Source organism: Dermacentor andersoni, chromosome 1 (assembly GCF_023375885.2).
Source record: "Dermacentor andersoni chromosome 1, qqDerAnde1_hic_scaffold, whole genome shotgun sequence".
Classification (NCBI taxonomy): Eukaryota; Metazoa; Arthropoda; class Arachnida; order Ixodida; family Ixodidae; genus Dermacentor; species Dermacentor andersoni.
The window spans coordinates 201,075,130-201,100,186 of NC_092814.1; the positions used below are offsets into that span (position 1 = coordinate 201,075,130).

At 49.9% G+C, this 25,057-nt stretch overlaps 8 non-coding genes across 8 annotated transcripts; all 8 read right to left on the reverse strand.

The window, feature by feature from the left end:
- Positions 1-3,229: 3,229 nt before the first annotated feature.
- TRNAP-AGG (transfer RNA proline (anticodon AGG)) lies at positions 3,230-3,301 on the reverse strand. Its single transcript has one exon. It is a non-coding gene; the product is annotated as a tRNA-Pro (tRNA).
- Positions 3,302-3,630: 329 nt separating this feature from the next.
- On the reverse strand, positions 3,631-3,702 carry TRNAP-AGG (transfer RNA proline (anticodon AGG)). Its single transcript has one exon. It is a non-coding gene; the product is annotated as a tRNA-Pro (tRNA).
- A 132-nt stretch (positions 3,703-3,834) lies between these two features.
- On the reverse strand, positions 3,835-3,906 carry TRNAP-AGG (transfer RNA proline (anticodon AGG)). Its single transcript has one exon. It is a non-coding gene; the product is annotated as a tRNA-Pro (tRNA).
- A 5,193-nt stretch (positions 3,907-9,099) lies between these two features.
- Positions 9,100-9,171, reverse strand: TRNAP-AGG (transfer RNA proline (anticodon AGG)). The gene has a single exon. It is a non-coding gene; the product is annotated as a tRNA-Pro (tRNA).
- Positions 9,172-9,302: 131 nt separating this feature from the next.
- On the reverse strand, positions 9,303-9,374 carry TRNAP-AGG (transfer RNA proline (anticodon AGG)). The gene has a single exon. It is a non-coding gene; the product is annotated as a tRNA-Pro (tRNA).
- A 287-nt stretch (positions 9,375-9,661) lies between these two features.
- Positions 9,662-9,733, reverse strand: TRNAP-AGG (transfer RNA proline (anticodon AGG)). The gene has a single exon. It is a non-coding gene; the product is annotated as a tRNA-Pro (tRNA).
- A 5,053-nt stretch (positions 9,734-14,786) lies between these two features.
- Positions 14,787-14,858, reverse strand: TRNAP-AGG (transfer RNA proline (anticodon AGG)). Its single transcript has one exon. It is a non-coding gene; the product is annotated as a tRNA-Pro (tRNA).
- A 132-nt stretch (positions 14,859-14,990) lies between these two features.
- On the reverse strand, positions 14,991-15,062 carry TRNAP-AGG (transfer RNA proline (anticodon AGG)). The gene has a single exon. It is a non-coding gene; the product is annotated as a tRNA-Pro (tRNA).
- Positions 15,063-25,057: the final 9,995 nt, after the last annotated feature.

Below are 25,057 nucleotides of genomic sequence, written 5' to 3' on the forward strand. Positions count from 1 at the left end.
ATGTATATTTGTAGCGATGCTACGGCCTTTAATTCCACACGTCTGGTGAGACCCTACCAATTTCGTGATCACAGACTGCAGTCTTTTTGCTAGAACCTTCATAAATACTTTGTAGTCGACGTTGGTGAGACTAATCGGTCGATATGACCCCACCAACAGTCGTTCTTCCGGATCATCAGTCTTGGGAATGAGAACGATGTGAGACGTGTTGAAAGACAATGGAACCTGTTTGCGTTCATAAGCCTCAGTTATCACATGGAGCATGCACTGTGCAACAGGAAGCTTAAAGGTTTTATAAAAGGCCGCACTTAGCCCATCTGGTCCAGGAGCTTTCCCAGATGGTAGGTCGTCTATTGCTTTTTCTATCTCCTGTAAAGTTATAGGCAGTTCAAGACGTTCCTTAATTTCATCATCTAGTCTTGGCACCAGCCTCAAGAAGTCTACATGGAAGCCTTCTATGGTCTCGAGCTTACTGCTAAGAAGTTCTGTGAAATGTTCAGCTATAGCACACTGAATGTCTCTCGCATCTTCCGAAGTCCGGCCGTCAAATCGGATGCTCCTAATTTCTTTCTGGCAAGCGTATCTTTTCTCGTCTGATAGCGCTCGTTTTGTCGGCGTTTCGCCAGCCCACAATTTTTCAGACCTTGCACGTATGACGGCGGCCCTATACCTGTCCGCGTCGATTCTTTCGAGCTGGCATTTCACTTCCCGTATTTCTTTCGTGAAAGTTCCCGGCGCGCTATTTTCCATGCTCAGCATCCATTCAAGTTGCCCGTTCATTTCTTTTTCTTTTTCTTTCTCTTTATAGCGAGCCACGCTGCTCTTTCCTATTGCTTTCATTTTTACCCACTCTTTGAACCCCTCCCATTCAGTTGCAAAACTAGCTGGCTGCGCGTCTAGCAGTTTGTTTAGCTTGGTCTTTATTTGTATAATGAACCCTTCATCCTCCAAAAGCTTTGTGTTCAATTTCCATAAGTGCCAGTTAAAGCGCAATTTCCTGCCCTTCATTCCTAAAGTCATGCTCACGAGGCAATGATCACTGAAAGGCACAGGTTTAACGTCATAACTTGAGCATAGCGGCATAAGATCGACAGATACATACATTCTGTCTAGTCTCGCATGGCTCTCCCGCTGAAAGTGCGTGTATTGTGGGTGGGTCCCAGTGGAAAACACATTGCCAACATCCTCGAGACCATACTCATGCACAAAAGTATTCAAAACTTCAGAGCTCTTGTCTCTCAGTGGCCTAAACTTCACTCTGTCAGCTGCGGCGCACACACAGTTGAAGTCTCCTAGTACAAGCAAAAGCTTGTCGCCATTCAACCATGGCTCAAGTGATTCAAAGAAAATTTTACGCTCGCTTTCTACATTAGGAGCATATACACAAACAATTCGCCACCAAAAATTCGAAAATGTGAAATCAGCAATCAGAAGGCGACCACTTGGGCATGCAAATACAGACTCTACGTTCACTCTTAACGTCTTACGTATGAATACAAGGCACCCACCCGACGTCCCAACAGAATGACAAACGCACACATGAAAGTTTGCTTGAAAGGAAGACACCATGCGGTCAGTGTGCTCTTGGCTCTCTATTTTCGACTCTTGTAAAGCAATTATGTCAATATCGTTATCCAGAAGAAGGCGATTAAGCTGGTATTGTCGCCTTCTTGCTCCCAGACCTCTGACGTTCAAAGTCGCAACTCGAAGTGGAGCAATAAGATTAAAAGCCATGTCTTAGAAGAAGAAACGCCTCTATCCGCATGGTGCCTACCTTCATGGTTGACGTAGCCTTCCTCACGACTGCCAGGACCTCTTGACACCGGTCGACCAACACAACCGGTGCTGACACCGACCAGGACACTGTGTTACTACGGACGCTGTTTCCCCGCCTTCCGCGGGTCGGCCGGAAGGTTCGGCCGCGGTTTTAAAGACGAGCGTCTCACTCCCCCTGCCTTCGGCGGAGGCTCATCGCCGCTACCGCCTGGCTGCAGCTTGACGTCCCCGCTTTCTTCGTGCGGACGTTTTCCAGCAATGGTGCTCGCCGCTTCCTGGTTGCCGGGGGTCTCCACGCTGCTTTCTTTAGCGTCCGCGGCTTTCGCCGCCTCCTTTGCCTTGTCATCGTCGTCCTGTTCAGGCTTATGCTGCGCCTGTACACTACCATCTGTTGCGCCGGAGGGCCCCGCCTTCTGCTTCACCAGAGTCGTGAACGATGGCTGAGTATGGCGCTGTGGTTGTCCACCCACACGGGCTGCTTCCTCAGCATCCGTCTCGTCCATCAGCATCTCGGACGCGTCCTCGCTGGTTCCCGGGCCTGTAATGCTCGCGTAAGTGCGAGTACACTGGTCTTCTTCGTGCCCGAAGCGTCGGCAGATTCCGCAACGCGGGACTCGACATTCCTTGCGGATGTGGCCCGTACCGCGACACCGAAGGCACAGCGGGGGTCTGCCTGGTACCACGACAAGCGCCAACTCACCGCCAACGCTCAGCTGGTGTGGCAAGTCATCCAACTTCACGCCCGCTTTCAATTTGAGGGTGACAAGCCGGGTGGTTGATCCCTTCTCTGTCATACCTTGTACACGCCAGCGCTCCCGGGCTACTTCGGTAACTTTTCCATAGGGCGCAAAGGCGACACGCACGTCCTCATCAGGCACATTGTGTAGAAGCCAGTGGAGCTTCAGTCGAACGTCCTGGTTCGCCGGGTCAATCACCAGGCAGCGCCGGTTTTTTACACGCAGCTCCCCGATGCTCGAGATCTTCTTCACCGCGTCCGCGTCCTTGAAAGTGATAGCCCAGACATGGCTCATGCGATACGCCCCCAGGGCGATAACATCCGGAAGAAGCGAATGCGGTGCCAATGCGTCACGGAAATCTTCAATCCGGTACGGTCGCGCCGTGATATCAGCGTGCAAAAAAACTGTATTTAAAACATAACGACCTGTTGGCAGACCTGGCAGAACAACTTGGTAGGTGCCCTCCTGTTCCATCGTCCTGTTTCCGCGGCCAGAAAAGGCCGCTGAAGCCGCTCCAACGGAGCCCGTCATCATGCGTCCGTCATGCTCGGTGGCCGGAAGCAGAATCCCCTAGACCAACGAGCCGACAACAGTTCAAGTTCGCGGCGCGTGTACACCCCCGTCATACCTTGACGGGCTGCAGAAAAAGAAGAGGACCACGACTACAAATATCCAGGCATTGGTAACGTTCGGGCTGAGAGCGAAAAAAAAGTAGAGGGCTCGTCCGGGATTTGAACCCGGGACCTCTCGCACCCTAAGCGAGAATCATACCCCTAGACCAACGAGCCTACAACAGTTCAAGTTCGCGGCGCGTGTACACCCCCGTCATACCTTGACGGGCTGCAGAAAAAAAAGAGGACCACGACTACAAATATCCAGGCATTGGTAACGCTCGGGCTGAGAGCGAAAAAAAAGTAGAGGGCTCGTCCGGGATTTGAATCCGGGACCTCTCGCACCCTAAGCGAGAATCATACCCCTAGACCAAGGAGCCTACGACAGTGCAAGTTCGCGGCGCGTGTACACCTCCGTCATGCCTTGACGGGCTGCAGAAAAAGAAGAGGACAACGACTACACAGGCATTGGTAACGCTTGGGCTGAGAGCGAAAAAGAAAATAGAGGGCTCGTCCGGGATTTGAACCCGGGACCTCTCGCACCCTAAGCGAGAATCATACCCCTAGACCAACAAGCCGACAACAGTTCAAGTTCGCGGCGCGTGTACACCTCCGTCATACCTTGACGGGCTGCAGAAAAAGAAGAGGACCACGACTACAAATATCCAGGCATTGGTAACGCTCGGGCTGAGAGCGAAAAAAGAAATAGAGGGCTCGTCCGGGATTTGAACCAGGGACCTCTCGCACCCTAAGCGAGAATCATACCCCTAGACCAACGAGCCGGCAACAGCTCACGTTCGCGGCGCGTGTACACCTCCGTCATGCCTTGACGGGCTGCAGAAAAAGAAGAGGACAACGACTACGAATATCCAGGCATTGGTAACGCTCGGGCTGAGAGCGAAAAAAAAAATAGAGGGCTCGTCGGGGATTTGAACCCGGGACCTCTCGCACCCTAAGCGAGAATCATACCCCTAGACCAACGAGCTTTTTTTTTTTTTTCTTTATTGCCGTCTTGGACGTGTAATACAAAGTAACATATGGTAAAACACTTCAGCCACACTTGGGCTGAGGCGAGTGGTGCTAAAAACTTTTCATTTGTGACAAATCATCAAACAGTGATATCCACTCTGGTGGATCAGTCTGAGCCCTGAAACATTCGCGAAGATAAACTGCACTTTCGATGAAGTTTTCACGTGTGGATCTTGTATTTATGTCTGCATGTCGCACCTGCATTCGCGTTTTCCACAAACTGTGGAGGCCAAGAAGCATAATTAAATCGTAGGGCACTTCTTCACTTTCAACTGATAAGTACCGGATGCCGTAAGGACTTAAAGGGAGTTCCTTTTTAATCGTCCTCTGAAGGACATCCCAATAAAAAATTGGATCCCAACATTTTAGGAAAACATGTTCCACTGTCTCGGGCTTCCTGCATAACAAGCAGTTTGTTGTCCATGGCACGAAAAAACCTTTATCATGCAGCCAGGTTTTAACAGGCAGCGTACCGGAATGCAGCTTAAAAAAAAAGGTTTTGACCACAGGTCTAACGGGCATGTTCTTAACTCTTTTTAAAATATCTTGCCCTGGGCCTCCAAAGTGTGGTGTCCGATAAATGGGTTCCGGCAACATCACGTCAACCAACGCTTTGTACAGCTTTTTCTTATTGACATTACATAGGTATTCAGGGCTGAAACGTACTTCCAGCATCTTGCACGAAAGAACAACCTCGCGCAAGTATCCTGTCACAGCACCACACATGTTATCACAGGAGACTACCCTTCCAGGGAGCAGTCTCTGTAGGCGCACTTGCATAACAGATCTTAGAAAGGGATCACTTTGATCACGCAAAAACATAAATCGCGAGACCACTTGACGCAAAAAAAAGATGCGCCAGGCCAAGGCCTCCGCTTTTAACGGAAACAAACAGGTTAGTTCGGCTAGTTCTTTCCCAGGTGGACGCCCAAATAAAAACAGCAAAAACACGATGCATTTTTTGAATAGCTGTTCGGGTCGCACACAGCACATTCATGACATACCAGAGCTTCGAAATCAAAAAGACATTACAGATAGAGGCACGGGAAAACATTGATAGCTGTCTTCCTTGCCACGCGACCGCTTTCTCTTTCATTCTCGAAGTTTCTTCTTTCCAGTACGAGCTGGGATCGCGATAACAATCCAGAGGTACTCCTAGATACCGCGTTGGCAAGGTGGACCATCGAAGCCGAGAAAAAGAACCCGGTGTTACGTCCCATTCGCCATGCCAAAAACCGGAACTTTTTCCCCAATTGATCTGACTTCCAGTCTGAGCGCAGAATTTTTCAATCACAATTGTCGCTTCACAGATGCTCTGTCTATCAGCGCAAAAAACCGCTATATCGTCAGCATACGCGAGTACTTTCACGTGTGATGACTGCAGTCTGTAACCTGAAATTCGGTCAGAGTCGATAATTGCCAGGCATAGCGGCTCTAAATACACTGCAAAAAGCAAGGGGGAAAGCGGGCATCCCTGTCTTACTGAAGAACGTACAGCAAGTCTGTCAGTGAGATCGCCATTAACTATAATGCGGGTCGTACAGTTCTTGTAGGCCATTTTTACGCCCTCTACTATAATGTCGCCTAGTTTGGAGTGTTGCAGGATGGAAAAAAGGATTTCGTGGGAGACGCGGTCAAAGGCTTTCGCCAAGTCGAGCTGCATCATTGCTATCTGACCGCCAACTGCATCGACACACTCTAATACGTTGCGTGCGACATGTATATTTGTAGCGATGCTACGGCCTTTAATTCCACACGTCTGGTGAGACCCTACCAATTTCGTGATCACAGACTGCAGTCTTTTTGCTAGAACCTTCATAAATACTTTGTAGTCGACGTTGGTGAGACTAATCGGTCGATATGACCCCACCAACAGTCGTTCTTCCGGATCATCAGTCTTGGGAATGAGAACGATGTGAGACGTGTTGAAAGACAATGGAACCTGTTTGCGTTCATAAGCCTCAGTTATCACATGGAGCATGCACTGTGCAACAGGAAGCTTAAAGGTTTTATAAAAGGCCGCACTTAGCCCATCTGGTCCAGGAGCTTTCCCAGATGGTAGGTCGTCTATTGCTTTTTCTATCTCCTGTAAAGTTATAGGCAGTTCAAGACGTTCCTTAATTTCATCATCTAGTCTTGGCACCAGCCTCAAGAAGTCTACATGGAAGCCTTCTATGGTCTCGAGCTTACTGCTAAGAAGTTCTGTGAAATGTTCAGCTATAGCACACTGAATGTCTCTCGCATCTTCCGAAGTCCGGCCGTCAAATCGGATGCTCCTAATTTCTTTCTGGCAAGCGTATCTTTTCTCGTCTGATAGCGCTCGTTTTGTCGGCGTTTCGCCAGCCCACAATTTTTCAGACCTTGCACGTATGACGGCGGCCCTATACCTGTCCGCGTCGATTCTTTCGAGCTGGCATTTCACTTCCCGTATTTCTTTCGTGAAAGTTCCCGGCGCGCTATTTTCCATGCTCAGCATCCATTCAAGTTGCCCGTTCATTTCTTTTTCTTTTTCTTTCTCTTTATAGCGAGCCACGCTGCTCTTTCCTATTGCTTTCATTTTTACCCACTCTTTGAACCCCTCCCATTCAGTTGCAAAACTAGCTGGCTGCGCGTCTAGCAGTTTGTTTAGCTTGGTCTTTATTTGTATAATGAACCCTTCATCCTCCAAAAGCTTTGTGTTCAATTTCCATAAGTGCCAGTTAAAGCGCAATTTCCTGCCCTTCATTCCTAAAGTCATGCTCACGAGGCAATGATCACTGAAAGGCACAGGTTTAACGTCATAACTTGAGCATAGCGGCATAAGATCGACAGATACATACATTCTGTCTAGTCTCGCATGGCTCTCCCGCTGAAAGTGCGTGTATTGTGGGTGGGTCCCAGTGGAAAACACATTGCCAACATCCTCGAGACCATACTCATGCACAAAAGTATTCAAAACTTCAGAGCTCTTGTCTCTCAGTGGCCTAAACTTCACTCTGTCAGCTGCGGCGCACACACAGTTGAAGTCTCCTAGTACAAGCAAAAGCTTGTCGCCATTCAACCATGGCTCAAGTGATTCAAAGAAAATTTTACGCTCGCTTTCTACATTAGGAGCATATACACAAACAATTCGCCACCAAAAATTCGAAAATGTGAAATCAGCAATCAGAAGGCGACCACTTGGGCATGCAAATACAGACTCTACGTTCACTCTTAACGTCTTACGTATGAATACAAGGCACCCACCCGACGTCCCAACAGAATGACAAACGCACACATGAAAGTTTGCTTGAAAGGAAGACACCATGCGGTCAGTGTGCTCTTGGCTCTCTATTTTCGACTCTTGTAAAGCAATTATGTCAATATCGTTATCCAGAAGAAGGCGATTAAGCTGGTATTGTCGCCTTCTTGCTCCCAGACCTCTGACGTTCAAAGTCGCAACTCGAAGTGGAGCAATAAGATTAAAAGCCATGTCTTAGAAGAAGAAACGCCTCTATCCGCATGGTGCCTACCTTCATGGTTGACGTAGCCTTCCTCACGACTGCCAGGACCTCTTGACACCGGTCGACCAACACAACCGGTGCTGACACCGACCAGGACACTGTGTTACTACGGACGCTGTTTCCCCGCCTTCCGCGGGTCGGCCGGAAGGTTCGGCCGCGGTTTTAAAGACGAGCGTCTCACTCCCCCTGCCTTCGGCGGAGGCTCATCGCCGCTACCGCCTGGCTGCAGCTTGACGTCCCCGCTTTCTTCGTGCGGACGTTTTCCAGCAATGGTGCTCGCCGCTTCCTGGTTGCCGGGGGTCTCCACGCTGCTTTCTTTAGCGTCCGCGGCTTTCGCCGCCTCCTTTGCCTTGTCATCGTCGTCCTGTTCAGGCTTATGCTGCGCCTGTACACTACCATCTGTTGCGCCGGAGGGCCCCGCCTTCTGCTTCACCAGAGTCGTGAACGATGGCTGAGTATGGCGCTGTGGTTGTCCACCCACACGGGCTGCTTCCTCAGCATCCGTCTCGTCCATCAGCATCTCGGACGCGTCCTCGCTGGTTCCCGGGCCTGTAATGCTCGCGTAAGTGCGAGTACACTGGTCTTCTTCGTGCCCGAAGCGTCGGCAGATTCCGCAACGCGGGACTCGACATTCCTTGCGGATGTGGCCCGTACCGCGACACCGAAGGCACAGCGGGGGTCTGCCTGGTACCACGACAAGCGCCAACTCACCGCCAACGCTCAGCTGGTGTGGCAAGTCATCCAACTTCACGCCCGCTTTCAATTTGAGGGTGACAAGCCGGGTGGTTGATCCCTTCTCTGTCATACCTTGTACACGCCAGCGCTCCCGGGCTACTTCGGTAACTTTTCCATAGGGCGCAAAGGCGACACGCACGTCCTCATCAGGCACATTGTGTAGAAGCCAGTGGAGCTTCAGTCGAACGTCCTGGTTCGCCGGGTCAATCACCAGGCAGCGCCGGTTTTTTACAAGCAGCTCCCCGATGCTCGAGATCTTCTTCACCGCGTCCGCGTCCTTGAAAGTGATAGCCCAGACATGGCTCATGCGATACGCCCCCAGGGCGATAACATCCGGAAGAAGCGAATGCGGTGCCAATGCGTCACGGAAATCTTCAATCCGGTACGGTCGCGCCGTGATATCAGCGTGCAAAAAAACTGTATTTAAAACATAACGACCTGTTGGCAGACCTGGCAGAACAACTTGGTAGGTGCCCTCCTGTTCCATCGTCCTGTTTCCGCGGCCAGAAAAGGCCGCTGAAGCCGCTCCAACGGAGCCCGTCATCATGCGTCCGTCATGCTCGGTGGCCGGAAGCAGAATCCCCTAGACCAACGAGCCGACAACAGTTCAAGTTCGCGGCGCGTGTACACCCCCGTCATACCTTGACGGGCTGCAGAAAAAGAAGAGGACCACGACTACAAATATCCAGGCATTGGTAACGCTCGGGCTGAGAGCGAAAAAAAAGTAGAGGGCTCGTCCGGGATTTGAACCCGGGACCTCTCGCACCCTAAGCGAGAATCATACCCCTAGACCAACGAGCCGACAACAGTTCAAGTTCGCGGCGCGTGTACACCCCCGTCATACCTTGACGGGCTGCAGAAAAAGAAGAGGACCACGACTACAAATATCCAGGCATTGGTAACGCTCGGGCTGAGAGCGAAAAAAAAGTAGAGGGCTCGTCCGGGATTTGAATCCGGGACCTCTCGCACCCTAAGCGAGAATCATACCCCTAGACCAACGAGCCTTTTTTTTTTCTTTATTGCCTGTTTGCAGCACAAACCAAGAACACATTCAAATGCTAAAACATGTCAACCACACTTTGGCTAACATTATATATTAAAATCGCTTCAGCTTGATCAGTTCATCAAGAATAGCCACCCACTCGGGAGGCTCACTCTACAACAGTGCAAGTTCGCGGCGCGTGTACACCTCCGTCATGCCTTGACGGGCTGCAGAAAAAGAAGAGGACAACGACTACGAATATCCAGGCATTGGTAACGCTCGGACTGAGAGCGAAAAAAAAAAAATAGAGGGCTCGTCCGGGATTTGAACCCGGGACCTCTCGCACCCTAAGCGAGAATCATACCCCTAGACCAACGAGCCTTTTTTTTTTTTTCTTTATTGCCAATCCTCGACATGTCACCACAACACACATTCCTTAAATGATATACACAGAAACGAAAGAAAAAGACAAAAAGGAAATAATGAATACAAAAACGGAACAAGAAACAGTAATATACACATTCGTTGCCGTCCGCTACTGTGGCATGACATTGTCGTATTAAAATTCCTTGAGCGCTGTCAGGGGTTCAACCCTCGGCAGCCACTCAGGAACAGGCTGTTGCAACTTCTGCACTTCTACATATTTTTGCATACATTCTCGAAAGTATAAACGCGCCGGTCGGGCATCCGGGTCACAATGGTAGCCCGCCATTCTTGCGCGCCATAAACAGTGGAGGCCTGTTAGCATGATAAGGTCGTACGGGAATCCTTCGTCATCATTAACTGCCAGAAACCTGATTCCGTATGGATCTATCGGTAACTCCTTTTTCAAAGTCCTTTGCAACACGTCCCAGAAGAAAACCCCCTCCCAACAGTGGATGAAGACATGATCTATGCTTTCCGGTTTTTTACAAATCAGGCAGTGGGTTCCCCACGGCATGTAGAACCCACGTTGTTCCAGGAAAATTTTAACAGATAAGGTACCGGTATGTAATTTAAAGAAGAAAGATTTCGTGGCTGGTTGAACTGGCATCATCTTCACCCTTTTCAAGACGTCTAGGCCTGGGCCTCCATTGTACACGGCTCTGTACATGGGTACAAGCAATACACTATCACACAAATCACGGTATAACTTTTTCCGTTTTGCATTCCACAAATATTCACTTGAAAAACGAACACGCAAAAAAGAAACACTATCAACTATTTCCCGAAAGAACCCACGGACAGATCCTGGCATTATTTCGGTACCTACTACAAACTCGGGAAGTGATCTTGAAAGCCTCATTTGGATCACCGTGCGCAGAAATGGGTCGTTTGTATCTCGAAAGAAGAAGAATCTATTCACCAGTTGACGCAAGAAAAGGTGCGCCAACCCCAGACCACCATCCTTCACGCGTCGGAAGAGATTATCTCGGCTGCATCGCTCCCAGCTCGATGCCCACACGAATACAGCGAACACGCGGTGCAGTTTCTGCACATTAATCCGAGAGCACTGTAGGACCTGCATCACGTACCAGATCTTTGTCACGAGAAACGTGTTGCACGCTGTAGCTCGCGCGAACATGGACAAGTGAACGGCGTTCCATCGGTCGGCTTTTTCTTTTACTTCTTTTGTTCGCTCCTTCCAGTATTCGCTACTGTCCTTGTAGGCATCAAGGGGTGCGCCAAGGTACTTAACTGGCGTCGTGACCCAGGTTACGTTGGAAAAGTGGTCTGGTGTGGACGCCCATTCCCCGTGCCAAAACCCCAAACATTTCTGCCAGTTCACGAAGCTATTAGTGGCATTACCAAACTGTCTGACGATACTCACTGCGTTCAATACACTTTGCGTATCTTTACAACATACAGCCACATCGTCAGCATATGCCAATAACTTCACCTCTGCTGCTTGGAGGCAAAATCCCTTAATGTATTCATTTTCAATGATGGCCTGACATAGCGTTTCTATGTAAACACAAAACAGGAGTGGGCTGAGTGGACAACCCTGGCGAACGGAGCGCTTCACGTTAATGGGGGCCCCCAGCATTTGATTAATTATAAGTCTCGTATAGCAACTCCGGTACGCCATGGTCACCCCCTCAGTGATTATGTGGCCAAAATTAACATGTTGAAGGATGGTGAGCAATATCTCGTGAGAAACACAGTCAAATGCTTTCTCCAAGTCTAGCTGGAGGATCGCAACTGCCTCACACATGGCATCACAACACTCCAGCACACACTTCAACTTATGAATGTTAGTAAAGATGGTTCTTCCGCGAATTCCACACGTCTGGTGTGGGCCGACTACATCCTTAATGACTGACTGCATACGCCGTGCCAACACCTTCATCAATATTTTGTAGTCGCAATTAGTAAGCGCAATGGGTCTGTATGATGAAAGTTGCTTGAGCTTTTCGGTGTCTTCTGTTTTCGGTATTAGTACGGTATGGGACTGGCCAAAGGATGGTGGAAGTATTTTCAGTTCGTATGCTTCGTTGTAAACGGCGGTTAAGATATGAGCTAGGTGGCCTTTAAAAGATTTGTACCAGGCGGCACAAAGACCGTCTGGACCTGGCGACTTGCCAGGATTCAGGTCTTCGATGGCCTTCATCACTTCATGTTCTGTTAATGGTCGTTCTAAGGTTTCTTTAACTTCAGACGACAGCTGTGGCATTCGTTGCAAAAATAAATTATTGAAATCGTGCATGTTGACAGGCCTGAATGCAAAAAGTTTTTTGTAATGCTCAAGGAACGCATGCCCTATGTTATTGTTATCGGTTAATACCACCCCTTCATATTCAATGGCCTCAATCTGCTTACGTCTGGAATGTTTTTTTTCTAGTCCCATCGCTCTTTTCGTTGGCGTTTCCCCGCATGTTAGTCTTTCTGCTCTAGCACGCACGAGTGCGCCTCGATAGCGTTCTTCGTCGAACACTTCGAGCTTTTTCTTAACAGCGCGCATATCGTCTTGATAAGCGCCCGGTTGCTTGCATTCCAGCGTCGCCAATTTTGCCAGCAATGTTTTTAAATCCTTTTCACTGGCCTTTTCTTCATAACGCAGTACGCTACTTCTTTCAATTGCTTTCATTTTGATGGTTTGCTTCAACAACTCCCATTCCTCGCCAAACTTTATAGAACTATCCGTTGCAAAAGAATTCAGAGCAGCCACTACCTTTTCATTAAAAGTTTCATCTCGTAGCAGCTCAGAATTCATTTTCCACAGTTCCCAAACGAATTTGTTTCGTTCTTTCTTGCTGCCTACCCTGCATTTTACCAGGCAGTGATCCGAGAATGATATGGCCGTAACTGCATAGCACTGGCATTTTTCTACCAAATCGTATGATAGATAGATCCGGTCTAATCGTGCGTGACTTGTGCCCTGAAAGTGAGTGTACATCACGTCTCGGTCAGCCCGAAAACACTCAGCGACATCTTCTAATTCGAACTCATGTATAATTTGTGCGAGGATATCGCTGCTTTTGTCATAAACTACGCGTCGCGTAGACCTATCCTCAGCATTCAATACGCAGTTGAAATCCCCTACACAGGCTATTGTTTTTTGCACAGAGAAGTGATGCTTTAGGTTCAAAAAGAAAGTTGCCCTCTCTTGCACTGTATTAGGTGCATAAATGCACAACACGCGCCATTTGACATCGCAATAACTGAAATCACAAACGACAAGTCGACCGGAAGTGCACGAGAAGTAACCGTCAATAACCAGTCCTGGAAGCTTCCTCATGAACAACACACATCCCGCCGAAGTCCCTAAGGCGTGGCTCACTACCGTATAGTAGTTGTACGTGAACCTTTGCACCATGCTCCCGGTCTCCTCCTCGCCGTCTACCTTGGTTTCTTGCACGGCTAAAACGTCGAGGTCGTGGTCCACTAGTAGTCTGTAAACCTGACTCTGTTTCTTTTTGGCGGCCAGACCTCGAACGTTTAGCGTGCCGAGGCTAAGCGACGGGTTGGTAGCCATTACTGATTTAAACGGGAGGGGAGAAGGCCCGGAGCATGGTGCTCACCTTAACGTCTAGCTGACCGCTAGACGCCTCCGTGGCCATCCGGTGGCCGTCGTCCGAGTTCGTCTTTGGTCGGCTTCGGGGTGAGCCTGCGGTCAGCCTCCAAGTTCGGCTTAGGCTTGATGGTGGAGCGCCTTCCGGGTAGCGTCTTAGCGGGTGGTGGCTCGGAGTCACCGCCGGCCTTTCCGTCGACTTTCTCCTCGTGCTGCAGGGATCTCTTGACCGGTGCCGAGACGGATTCGACGCGGGCGCTAGCATGGGTCGCGTTGTCGTCCGCCTCTGCCTGCGTTGCATCCGTAGCTCGCTGGTGGCTCTCATTTTCTTGCGGGGCCGTCTGCACGCTCTCGACTGTAGCTGCTGGTTCCTTAGGGGGAGGGATATTATTCCTTCCTGCTTCGGCCTGCTTGGTCGTCGCGCTCGTTTCTGCCGCCACGTTGCTGTTTCCAGCACCCTTGGCCGCTTCCTCCGCCTCGGTCACGTCCATCATATGTTCTGATGCCGACGGCTCGCTCTGCGCCGAGCCCGCGGCTACTGCGTAAGAGCGTACACAGTCCGCGTCGTTGTGTCCAAAAAGCCTGCACCGGGAACAACGGGGAACCTTGCATTCTCGTCGAACGTGGCCAGAGCCCCGGCAGCGTAGGCACTGCATGGGGCGACCTGGGGCTACCACCAGCGCAAGCTCGCCGGCGACGCGGATCTGGTGGGGCAGGTCGTCAACTTTCATTCCGGCTTTCAGCTGCAGCAGCACTGCTCGGGTCGTCGAGCCCTTGTCGGAAACGCCATCCACTCGCCAGCGCTCCCGGGTCACTTCCGTCACTTTGCCGAAGGAGGCCAGCGCGGTCTTGACGTCTTCGTCGTCCACCCCATGCAGAAGCCAGTGGATACGAAGCTTCACCTGTTGTTCCTTGGGGTCGATGACCAGGCAGCGACGCCCCTTCACCTGTAGCTCCTTCAGGGCAGCCAGCTTTTCGGCAGCCTCGGCTGTCTTCATCGTCACCGCCCATACATGGTTGATTTGGTATGCTCCAAGGGCGACGACGCCAGAGAGCATACCAACAGCTTGAAGCGCGTCCCGGAAATCTTCCACACGGAACGGGCGAACACGAGCGTCGCCGTGCAAAAAAACTGTATTTAAAACAATGCGTCCTGTAGGTAGCCGAGGCAAAATAATCTGGAAATCCTTATCTTCCTCCGTCGAAAGCCTGTTGCCGCGGCTAACAGCCGCATATGCCGCTCCATTGGAGCCCATGATCCTACGATCCGTTTAGCTCGGGAGCCGGAAGCAGAATGTAGACCAACGAGCCGACAACAGCTCACTTTCGCGGTGCGTGTACACCTTCGTCATACCTTGACGGGCTGCAGAAAAAGAAGAGAACCACGACTACAAATATCCAGGCATTGGTAACGCTCGGGCTGAGAGCGAAAAAAGAAATAGAGGGCTCGTCCGGGATTTGAACCCGGGACCTCTCGCACCCTAAGCGAGAATCATACCCCTAGACCAACGAGCCAACAACAGTTCAAGTTCGCGGCGCGTGTACACCTCCGTCACGCCTTGACGGGCTGCAGAAAAAGAAGAGGACAGCGACTACGAATATACAGGCATTGGTAACGCTCGGGCTGAGAGCGAAAAAGAAAATAGAGGGCTCGTCCGGGATTTGAACCCGGGACCTCTCGCACCCTAAGCGAGAATCATACCCGTAGACCAACGAGCTTTTTCCTTCTTTTTATTGCCGGTCTTTGGCCTGGATAGAAAAATACTCACAAATAATCACAAGGCAATCTCACAATATGTTAAAAACGACCGCAGAACTTGTGCGGCTGCGCATGTGCTAAAATTATCTTATCGCCAACAATAATTCCACACGTGGCAACCACTCTGGGATGCACTCCAGCAATTTTTGATCGTCTACAAAGTTCCGTATGCTTTCTTTAAAAGACTGGCGAGCCGCTCTTGCATCGAGATCGGTGTGCCTTACTGCCATTCTGCATTTCCAAATGCTATGCAGGGCCATGAGCATGATCATACAGAATGGGGTACCATCATCGCTTTCTATTGGCAAGTAGCGAATCCCATACGCATCTAGGGGGAAATATTTTTTTGATTGTGCGCTGGAGCACATCCCAGAGGAAAACAGCATCCCAACAATGGAGAAAAATATGTTCAATTGTCTCCTCCTGCCTGCAAATTGTACAATGAGTGCCCCAGGGAACAAAGAAACCTCTTTCTGCCAGCCACGGTTTGACAGTCAGGGTTCCGGTGTGCAATTTAAAAAAGAACGTCTTAGCACCTGTGGGTACTAGCATTGCTTTAACGCGCTTTAGAACATTGTGCCCATGGCCAGCTCTGTAGAGAGACCGATATAAACGCACGGGAAAAACCACGTCACACAGGCCCTTGTACAGCTTTTTCCGGTTCACTTCACTCAAATATTCAAGTGAAAAACGCGCTGACAAAAACCTGCATGAAACCACAACTTCACGTAGAAAACCATAAACACCACCTGGCAAACTGCCCGCTGAGACAACCATATCGGGCAAGTGTTTGCCCAGGCGAAGTTGGCAGACAGTGTATAAGAACGGGTTTTTGCACCCCAGAAGAAAAAAAAAAGCGATTGACTACCTGTGTCAAAAACAAATATGACAATCCAAGTCCTCCATTTCGAACTCGAAGAAACAAATGGGTGAGACTTCATCTCTCCCAAGACGATGCCCACACGAACACTGCGAAGACCCGGTGAATCTTTTGGATGTTTACCCTTGAGCAATGCAAGACTTGGAGGATATACCAAAGTTTACTCACTAAAAATATGTTGCAAATTGCGGCTGTGGAAAACATGGACCAATTCCAGCCATTCGTAATGCAAGAAAGAGGTGAGGCGTGCAGACAGTACACAAGAGTAGAGAAGTGGACAACACGAACGCCGACTATCAACTGAAGGGAGCAGTGAGGCGAAAAAAGAAAGAAGACACAAAACTCATCTGCGCAAGCTTAGGAATGGTATCGCCACGTGTCAGTCGGGTACATGTGCCGGTCTACGCGAGAGACAACTGCTAAGGCACTTAATCTCTTCCTTATGTAAAGTAATCGAAGGCTGACTCACGCATGCGCTTCCACCGTGATAGATATGCCATGTCTCTACCATAAGACGTGTATCTTCATTCTTATGCCTGTACAATATTGCGCATTCATCTGACTCTGGCGTGCAGTTAGAATCTTGGCAATGTAGGGAAAGATTAGAAGGCGATCCAGCGGTTAACGACCTTTTATGTTCCATTAGCCTCTGATTGATACACCGTCCCGTTCGCCCTACGTAGAACTGGCCACAGCTAAGGGGAATTTTATAAAGCACACCTATACGACAGTCAGTAAAACTGTTGTTCTTATTGGGCTTCACTGGACAAATATCTGTTCTTTTATTGCTTTTTACCTGCTACTCTTTCCTCTCTACGGCAGCGCATATCTTACCTAGCTTATTGGGAGCAGAGAAAGCAACATTAATATCATATCTACTTGCAATTTTTTAAGCCTGTGCGACACTGAATGAATGTACGGAATAGCCAGTACTCTTTTTTTGCCATTACTGTTTTCTGTAATCACGTCCATCCCCCTTGAAACCGACCTCTTTAGGCGCTCAGCCACAGTGGCCACTGCTACACCAGGATAACCTGCTTCTAATAGGCGCTGGAACTGCGCATTAAAACTGGCGCTCATTCCTTACCAACTAGCTCAGCTTTATGTCGTTCCAGCCATTCCATTTGTTTACTCTGTCCCGCAGCTTATCCACTTCAGTCCTCCAGTACGACTCACTGTCTTTGTAGCACTGAAGGGGAACACCCAAGTATTTCACCGGAGTCGTAACGAAACTCATGTTGGCAAAAGTGTCTGGGGCCCCCCGCCAATCCCCGTGCCAGAATCCCAGGCACTTACCCCAGTTTACCGCACTGCCGCTCACAGCACAGAAACTTTTAACACATTTGACAGCCTGTGTTATACTGTCCAAATCAGTGCAAAACACAGCAATATCGTCTGCATAAGCCAACAGGCGGACTTCAACCTCGTGCAGTTTAAACCCGCGGACACAGTCATTCTCCATGACACTCAAACAAAACGACTCTATATACAAGCAAAACAACGGCGGCGAGAGAGGGAAACCCTGACGCACCGAACGTTTAACTTGGATTCGCGCTCCGACCACCTTGTTGACAATGAGCCGCGTCCAGCAGTCCCGGTACGCCATGGCAACACCCGCTCTAATTATTCTACCCAAATTCAAATGATCTAGAATGCACAAAGAATGTCATGAGGCACCCGGTCGAACGCTTTCTCGAGATCAATTTGGAGCATTGCCACTCATGCACCCATTGCATCGCAACATTCGAGGATACTGCGTGCTACGTGTATATTTGAGAAGATAGTTCGGCCTTTAATGCCACACGTTTGATGCGGCCCCACAAGGTTCGCAATGACTGTCTACAACTTCTTTGCTAAGATTTTCATCATTATTTTATAGTCTCCATTAGTGAGACAAATTGGGCGGTAAGAAGTTACTCTTCGCAATGCAACGGGATCTTCTAACTTGGGTATAAGAACAGTGTGGGAAGATGAGAAGGACGTAGGTAATACTTTGAGCTGGAATACTTCGTTGTATACATCCGCTAAGGCTGGTGAGATCGCCCCTTTGAAACATTTATAAAAGGCCGAGGTTAGACCATAAGGGCCAGGGGACTTCCCCGGATGCATACTTCCAATAGCACTTTTTACTTCGTCTTCCGAAATTGGTTCCTCCAATATTTCTTTCGTACTTTCATCTAGCCTTGGCATCAACAACAAAAAGTCCTTTTTGAAACGATCAATGTTGAGTGCGCAGTCGGTAAATAAACCACTGTAGTGCTCGAAGAAAGCACGCTCGATATCTTCTGCTGCGTCACTGACTTTCCCACAATGTTCCGTTTCCGCTTTCTGATTGCGGCGCGCATGCCACTTTTCTGAGCCTAACGCTCTTTTTGACGGTGCTTCTCCCATTATCAACCTTTCAGCCCTTGCCCGCACCAAAGCACCGCGGTATCTTTCGATATCAAACTGTTCTATTTTATGCTTCAGTACGCGAATATCGTCCATGGACATGCCGGGCATCCTACATTCCTCACTGATCAATTTTCCTAGATCCCTGCGCATCTGTTTTTCTTCTGCTCCCTTTTCTCTACATATAGCACTCGCGCGCTCTAAAGCCTTGATTTTAACCGCCTGCTTGAAGTTCTCCCATTTTTCCCCATATGTCGTGTTACCAACAGCATTTATTTCTTCAACTTGCTTCATTACGTCCGATATAAACATGTAGTCGCTTAGTAATTTCGAATTCAATTTCCATAGTTGCCACTTGAAGCCCTTTTTCTTTTCTTTCGTGCTTACTACTAAAAAGCTGACCAAACAGTGATCACTGAATGAAAGTGCGCTCACATGGTACTCCTTACAAAGGGGTATGAAATCAAGGCTCACATACACTCTGTCAAGATGGGCGTGGCTGGCTGCCTGAAAGTGGGTGTACTGTGTTGTCCTCCCACCACCGAGACATTCAGCCACGTCTTCCAAACCGTCGTCCCTTAATGTATCGCTTAGGGCAATGGAGCTTGCATTCTTATACGGTCGAGCGCTAGTTTTATCACGGGCTGAAAGAACACAGTTAAAATCGCCGGCAATAATGAGGAGGTATACTGTGTTAGCTGATCGAAAAATCTGCGTCTTTCCTCAGCGACAGTCGGCGCGTACAAAGAAATAACACACCATTCCAATGACGATAATAAAAAATCACAGACAATAAGCCGACCTGACGGGCATGACGTCACGGCTTCTATTTTTGCTCCAAGACTATGTCGGACGAACAACGCGCAACCGGAAGAAGTACCCACAGCATGGCTCACTATAGCACAGTATCGCGCTAAGAATTGACGCACCATGCCCCCGGTTTCGTCGTCGCCCTCGACTTTTGTCTCCTGCACTGCTAGAACGTCCAGGTCATATTCGCTAAGTAGTCGGCACAGCTGACTTTGCTTTCTCCTTGAGGCAAGCCCACGTACCTTTAATGTGGCCACATGAATTGACCTATCCATTGACATCATTGCGAGGCGGTGAAAACCCGGGGGCATGACGCTCACCTCATTAATGCGATTTTTTTTTCTGGGTGCCTTGTCACGGTGTAGTCGTCAGGGCGGCAAAGGCGGCGTTTCGGCCGTCTTGCGCTCCGTCGAAGTGTTCACCCGTAGCCAAAGGGGAAGACGCCGCACGGGAGTCGTTTTCGCAGGCGGACCTGAGCGCCAAGGGTACGAACGCTGGCTTGACTCTCTCCCACAAGATCTAGAGGCCACCACGAGCACACTGCGCACCACAACCGAGACACCAGACATAGACCCACATTCACTTCATCTTTGGAACGCCCGCAGAGGGTTGACACGACGATGGAAACGACAACGCCTCAACCGCAAACTTAGGAAACGTGTAGATCAAATTACACAGGAATCTCAGGAGTATGCAGAGATCCTTACGAGGAATAACTGGCGAGGATTTTGCGATCGCCTCTCAGGCACATTGAGCACAGCAAAAACGTGGTCGATTCTTCGCTCACTCACAGATCCCCCCACAACAAAGGGAAAAACATTTCAACAGCTGCACATCCTAATGCACGAGTACAGGGACGATGTCTCGACACTCCTCAGAGAGCTAGAGAAGCATTTCATACCCACAGGCCAGCCGCCACAGTACCCCGACTATCCTTATGTAGGCGAGACGAACGAATTGCTCGATGCAGACATCACACCTGACGAGGTGCGGGTGGTCCTACAAGACCTACACCGCAACACGGCACCGGGAGCCGACCACATCCGATTCGCCACCCTTCGTAACCTCAGTGACGCGGATATTAACCACCTCACCCATATCTTCAATGATTGCTGGCGCAAGGGCATGCTTCCCCAAGCATGGCGACACGCCGACATCACACGGATCCCCAAACCGGGCAAGCCTGTTAAGGTTGAAAACTTACGACCCATCTCCCTAACATCCTGCATTGGTAAGCTCATGGAGCATGTACTCTTGCGGCGTCTGCAGCCCTTCCTCGAAGAAAAATCATTCTTTTCTAACTCAATTCGGATATCGGGCTCATCTGTCTGCCACAGATGTGCTTTTACAATTGCGGGAGGAGGTCATAGGACCTCCGTCGTCCACCCAAACGAGAGCACTCATCGCCTTAGACCTAAAAGGGGCATTCGATAATGTTGAACATGACCTCATCATTCGCAATGTTCCACATTCACACTGTGGAATTCGTATGTACAACTATATCCGCGCATTTCTTCGAGATCGCACAGCCACCGTAGGAATGGGACCGCATCGATCCGGTACGATTCGCCTTGTAGGACGTGGGACACCCCAGGGCTCAGTTCTTTCCCCTACTCTACTTAATATCGCGCTCGCAGGGCTCCCCCGGCTACTCGACCAGATCCCTGATGTCGCCCACGCTATTTATGCGGACGACATTACTATCTGGTCGACACGGGGTTCCGACGGAGCCATCCAGGACCGACTGCAGCAAGCAGTCGATACAGTTTCCGAGTACGCGAGAAAATGCGGCTTAAGATGCGCTCCGGAAAAGTCGGAGCTCATAATCATTCGCCCCCGGAGCCTTTCCTCTACTCTCCCTATCACTGTGCACGTGGATGGCTCACCGATACCACAGGCTAATCGTGCTCGTATCCTCGGCCTACACGTCCAAGCGGATGGCAGGTAAAACTACACTGTTTCTCTTCTATCCAGACAGATTGAGCAAATTCTGGCCATGATCCGGAGGGTCTCCAACAGGCGCTCGGGCCTTCGAGAAGAGGACCTGCTGCGCTTGGTGGAGGCATGCGTGATCAGCCGCCTTACATACCATCTCCCATTTTAGCGGTTGACCCAAGCGCAACAACTTCGCATAGACGCAATGATTCGTAAAGCGACGAAGCTGGCCCATGGCCTCCCGAATTATACTTCCACACGCCGTCTCCTTAACTTAGGTACACATAACACACTAGGCGAGCTGCTAGAGGCACATTGGGTCAGCCATCGCCAGCGCCTCCTACTCACTCCTACTGGCCGCCATCTTCTCACACGGCTAGGATACTCTGTCCCACCCCTTGGGTCTGAAACCCGTCCAACGATCTTGTCGTCAGCGATACGCCAAGCACTAAGTATTAATCCATTGCCACGTAATATGCACCCCGAGCATGACAAAGGGCGGCGCAAAGCCCGTGTACAATACATTGGCCGCATGCTTGCAAACATCCCGGAAACACATACTTTATACACGGACACATCACGCACTCAAGAGGGCTATACCTCGGTAGTTTTGAATGGCACCGAATCCCTGAGAGACTCTGCTGCAATGCGCGGAACAAATGCCGCTGACGCAGAAATTCTCGGTCTTGCTCTTGCAATTCGATACGCCATCCGTGTTCCTGAGGAAGTGTATATATGGACGGACTCGCAGCAGGCATGCCGGGCGTTCCTGTCAGGACATGGCATCCCGAGAGCGGCGCACCAAATTCTCAAACAGATCCCGCAAAATACAGCAACCACAACTCCCCGCATCCACTTACTCTGGACCCCTGGTCATACCTCGCTGCCGGGTAACGAACGCGCACATGCGGTTGCCCGAGAAATTTCCCTCCGGGCGACTCGGCGTGGTGAGGCGACTAGTTCAGAGTGGGGGGATCCCTTGCTCCGTTACAAAGACATACTCCGTCATTATACCCGCATTCGTCGCACCCACGCCGCACCACCGCCGTCCTTCTTGCGGGAGGAAGCAGTGGCATTACGCCAGTTACAAACCGCAACTTTTCCAAATCTTGTCTCTCTCAATAAATTCTACCCACACTGTTATGCAGATCGTTGCCCTGGCTGTGGCAGCTCGCCCACAATCTTCCACGTCACGATTGAGTGCACTGCAAACCTCTTTCCTCCCTTGCCAACTCTCCTTTACCCCCTACGCAACAAAGACCTGTGGGACGATGCCCTCCGCGATGGACCTCCCGAGGTCCTCCGAGCTGTGATACAATGGGCTCGAAACATCGCCGGAATCATCTTAGGGACCCTGGACTGAGGGTTCCTCCCACACTGCTTTCGCCATTCAAATATTATTAATAAAGATGTTTTACTCTCTCTCTCGCAGGCGGCTCGTCCATTGCGACGGCGCTGGGCCCCTTCTCCTTTTTGCCAGCTGCGTGGGGCCGATTTCCGGACGCACTGGCACTGTCGCTATCGATGCCTGTCATCGCCACTTCGTCGGTGGGAGTCTCTACAGCTCCGCCGGAAAAAGTGCTGCCGGTACTACTTGAAGCAGCCTTTTTGCTTCGGTCTTCCACGACTTCATGCAGAAGCGCGGCTTCGGGCTTACCTGGTGTTTCAAGGAGGGCGTCCTATGTAGTGTTCGGCGTACCATCTTGCGTAGTCGGGATTCGGCCCACTCCTGCTGTTTCCTCTGAGTCTGCCTCATCCATGAGGTGGTCCAATGCGTCGATTGCCTGGACTGTTCCGGTGACGCTGGCGTACGTCTTCGGGCAATCCGCGTCCTCATGGCCGAAGCGGCGACAACGACTGCAGCGCGGCACTTTGCAGTCCCGACGTATGTGCCCGGTGCTCTTACAGCGCAGACACAGCGGAGCGCGGCCTGGAACAACAACGAGAGTCAGCTCTCCGGCTATCTTGAGCTGGTGTGGAATGTCGTCGATTTTGACGTCGTCATGCAATTGCAGTCTCACTGAACGAGTCGTCGAGCCCTTCTCAGTGACGCCTTGCACCCGCCACTTCTCCCGCGTCACCTCCAACACTTTCCGGCATTGTGTCAGGGCCACACGAATGTCTTCGTCGGTCACGCCGTGCAGCAACCAGTATAGCTTTAAGCGAACCTCCCGGTTATTTGGATCGATGAGCAAACATGGGCGATCCTTTACCTTCACGATGACGGCGGAGAGGAATTTCTGAGCAGCGTCAGCACTCGTCATTGGTACAGCTCACACGTGGTTCATCTGATACGCCCCCAGCACCAAAACGTCGGAGAGCGTACCTAGATGGGCCAAAGTGTCCCGGTAGTCTTCGACACTGTATGGCCGGTCTCTTGGGTCGCCGTGCATGAAAACGGTGTTCGCGACGATGCGTCCGGATGGCAGATTGGGCAGAATAACCTGACAATCTTCATACCAGGCGGTACCTGCATTCTTTTAACGTGTTTCAAAACATTCTGGTCTGGACCTCGACTGTATATAGTTCGGTACAGAGGTGGGGGAAAAAGGCTGTCCAATAGATCATTGCGCAGCCTTTTTCTTGTGACCGTAAACAAGTATTATTTGGAAAACTGTACAGCAAGGACACGAACACTCAGCACAATTTCCTTATAGAAAGCGAACACTACCCCGGTACACTTTGAGAGCATATAATAAACTCTGGTAACAAATGCGCTAGCCTAACCTTGCAGACTGTTTGAAGAAATGCATCATCATCGTTTTTGAAGAGAAAGAATGGTCCAACTAACTGCCTCACAAACAAGTAGGCCAGCCCTAATCCTCCATCTTTCACCCTTCTGAACAAATTGTTGCGGCTGCATCTCTCCCATCCGGAACCCCATACAAACACATCAAAAACTCTGTGCAATTTCTGCACATTGGCCCTGCTACACAAAATGAATTGCATAACATACCATAGCTTGGCTACGAAAAACAGGTTGCATACAGTAGCCCCGCCAAATACCGAAAGGTGTATGGCTTTCCACGCCTCGGCCTTTTCTTTTGCACTTTTGAGCACGCACTGCCAGTATTCGTCACTCTGTTTATATGCTTCAAGTGGTACAGCCAAGTATTTTGCTGGCGTTGTTGACCATGTGACATTGGCAAATATAGTGGGGGCCTTAGGCCACTCCCCATGCCAAATACCTAGGCACTTGCTCCAGTTAACTCTACTTCCAGTGATTTTACCAAAGTTTTTAACAACATTCATGGTTTGCAAAACGCTCTCCTTGTCTTTGCAACACACAGCTACGTCATTCGCATAGGCTAGGACTTTGATTGCTGACGCTTGCATCGTAAATACATGAATACATTTGTTTTCAATCAGTGCCAAGCATAAAGTCTCTAGATAAATGCAGAACAGAAGTGGGCTGGCCGGGCAGCCTTGACGTACGGAACGTTGAATGCTGATGGGGGCCCCGAGTGTCTTGTTAATTATAAGCTTAGTAGTGCCGTTCCGGTACGCCATGGCTACCCCGTCAGTAATTATGGACCCGACGTTTATATGCTTCAGAATGGCAAGTAAAATAACATGCGCAACACAGTCAAAAGCTTTCTCCAAATCAAGTTGGAGAATAGCAACTCGCGACCTTAATGCATCACAACATCTTGGAATTGACCTCATTATGTGTATTTTTGTGCTAATGGTACGTCCCTTGATACCGCATGTTTGGTGCCTACCTACAATGGTTTCCATTACTGATTGTAACCTGCCAGCAATTATCTTCATGAATACCTTATAATCATTGTTGGTAAGTGATATTGGTCTGTACGATGTCACACGTTTTAGTTTCGCCGGCTCATCGGTCTTAGGGATGAGCACAGTGTGCGCTTCCCCGAAAGAATATGGCAATGCGTTTACTTCATACACTTCGTTAAAGACGTCAGCGAGCAGAGG